The sequence below is a fragment of the Chrysochloris asiatica genome, unplaced genomic scaffold (genome assembly GCF_000296735.1).
Source record: "Chrysochloris asiatica unplaced genomic scaffold, ChrAsi1.0 scaffold00546, whole genome shotgun sequence".
Classification (NCBI taxonomy): domain Eukaryota; kingdom Metazoa; phylum Chordata; class Mammalia; order Afrosoricida; family Chrysochloridae; genus Chrysochloris; species Chrysochloris asiatica.
In genome coordinates this window covers 409,658-412,404 of record NW_006409064.1, presented here as the reverse complement: position 1 = coordinate 412,404, position 2,747 = coordinate 409,658, and the positions used below count along the sequence as shown (strand labels likewise).

The 2,747-nt window shown below is 38.0% G+C and overlaps 1 pseudogene; it reads right to left on the bottom strand.

The window, feature by feature from the left end:
* Nucleotides 1-1,437: 1,437 nt before the first annotated feature.
* On the bottom strand, nucleotides 1,438-2,391 carry LOC102825223 (annotated as a pseudogene).
* Nucleotides 2,392-2,747: the final 356 nt, after the last annotated feature.

Sequence of the window (2,747 nt, the reverse complement as noted above, 5' to 3'; positions counted from 1 at the left end):
CCCAGGGTGCTCCTGGGCTCTTGCCTTTGGGCTGAGGAAGCTGAACATGATCAGGAAACTGGTGGCAGCAACAAGGATCACCAATGTCAGCCTTACTGCTGGCACCACATGCAAGGTCCCCAAGGTCATCTTTCTGTGTCCCTTCCCCACCATGCACCCTAACCTCCTGCACCTGGATGTGCACAAAGTATTGATCCAGTTGTTAGGAAAGCCCCTGTCTGGACCAGTACACACATGGCAAGTCTAGACTGCTGTATTCATGGGACACAGCTCTCAGGTTTTGTATTGCAGGCTCCCATAACTGCAGATTATTCAGGGACTGCCTAGATATGATAGTTTTCACGTAACATCCAAATTACATAATGTCTTATATCGCAGAATGTATTGCGGATGTTCAGCAATGCATGTCTGTATATGACTGTTATTGCAGCCCAAACATACATATGCAATGTATGCCTGTATGTGCACATTTACAATGTGTATGTTTCCTTAAATATATATGTATACATATCTACCCTATGTAACCACACACATAATTTATGATTATTTTTGCAAAAGTGTATGTGTCATCATGTTTACCAAAATGGACCCTTCTTCTTATGTATGTATTTACTTTGCACAAGTTGTTCAACTTCATTTACATTTAATATTGCCTCGAAGCTAGTTGACTTTTAGAAGATGTCTGAAAACTGAATTGCCGGACAACTTTAGATGAACCTGTGGCTATTTTATTTCTGTTAGTTAGTGATTAAAAAAAAATAATGTATTTGTGCTAATTACTGATTTGCCTCCTTTTTGAAGAACAAAAAATCATGACATACTTAAGAATTTTTCTTAATTCATGTGAGGTACATTTGGTTCAGAGATAAAGCAACCATAATCCTAAAATGTCTGCAAAATATAAGAGTATAATATATTTTTTCTGACATTAAATTGTGATAACCTAAAGAAAGTACACAGATAAATAAACCTAAATATTATCTGTATAGAAAATATAGAGGTAAAACAGCATACTTATATACTTGATTTTATACAGTAACATAGTGAAATATATATCAAATCAATTATATCAACTGATATCCCCCAAGGCAATCCAACATGAAGGTTCTATGGTTGATGCCCAACTTGTTCACGTTTCTTTTATACTTCCTACCTACTACTACTAGGTTTCCTGGTGTAACACTGTAGGATAATCACTGGACTTTTAATTGAAAGATTGGCAGTTGAAACCCACCAGCTGGCCCTCAAAAACCATATACAGGGTCAATATGAGTCGAAATTGACTTGATGGCACTTAACAACAACAACTACCTAGTACACTGGACTTTACCATTTATATTTCTTTTATTCAGTTTCCAGCTTTATAATTATTCTAAATAATTTAAGAAATATTATAAATTCAAACCTCAACTTTCTCACTGACAGTTTATTTATGCCTCAGATGAATGCTCTAGAGTCCTTCATTTATAACTTCCTTTTAACCACTCTGATCAAGGCCCTCTTCACTTCCTTGTTCCTCAAAGTATAGATGAGTGGATTGAGTACAGGTGTGACCACCGTGTACATGATGGCAATGATTCGGTCCTGGTCCATGGAGCTGCCTGAGGCAGGACGAGTATAGGTGAAGATAGCAGGAGCATAGAAAAGAATAACTACTGAGAAGTGTGAGGCACATGTGGACAGTGCTTTGTGAAGCATGCTGCAAGACTGGGTCTTGAAGACAAGGTACATGATAATATAGAAATAGGAGAGAAGTGTGAGAAAAAAAGCTCCCATGGCTATGGTCCCGATGACAGTGTTGAGGAGCCATTGATTGAGCTCAGTGTTTCCACAAGCCAACTCCAGCAATGGCTTAATATCACAGAAGAAGTGATGGATACGGTTGGAGCCACAGAAATTCAAGTGAGAAGTCATTATGGACTGCAACAGGGCAATGAAAAAACCAATGACCCAGATTGTGCTAGCCATCTGTATACAGTGCTGATGATTCATGATAACAGTGTAGTGAAGTGGTTTGCAGATAGCCACAAAACGATCAAAGGCCATTATGGCCAACAACAAGGCCTCTGTGGTTCCAAGAAAGTGAAAGAAATGAAGCTGGCTTATACAGGCCACAAAAGAAATTACTTTGTTTGTAGAGAGGAGATTCTCCAGCATCTTTGGCAGTGTCACTGTGGAGTAGCAGATGTCCAAACATGATAGGTTTCCCAGGAAGAAATACATAGGTGAATGGAGTCTTGGATCAGAGATGACAATCATCAGGATAGCTCCATTCCCAGCCACATTGACAAGATAGATGGTGAAGAAAACCACAAAGAGAAGAGGCCACAGTTCCTGGTTTTCTGTCACTCCCAGGAGGATAAATTCAGTGACTGGGGTTTGATTCAGCATCACTTAAAAGCAAGGACAAAATCGTATATCAACCATTACTTCTAATGGGAATTTGTTGCCAAGACAAACATGTTCTCAGGAAATTAATTGTTTTACATGATCCCTACCTCAGAGTTTTACAGAATGAGGGCTATAACACTGTTAAATCTTAACACTATAAAAATTGCTAGAAAGTAAGCTATATTATACAGATATTATTAGGAAAAGATTTACTGGAGTCCACTGGATGGCAAAAGTTTTTTTTTTTTTTTTTAAATATATCTGCTGATCGGTTTAGGTTATTACTATAACATTATCCTTAATATTTTCACAATATAGGACCCCCAAATTACTTCTTTAGTAATGGTATAGGGCTT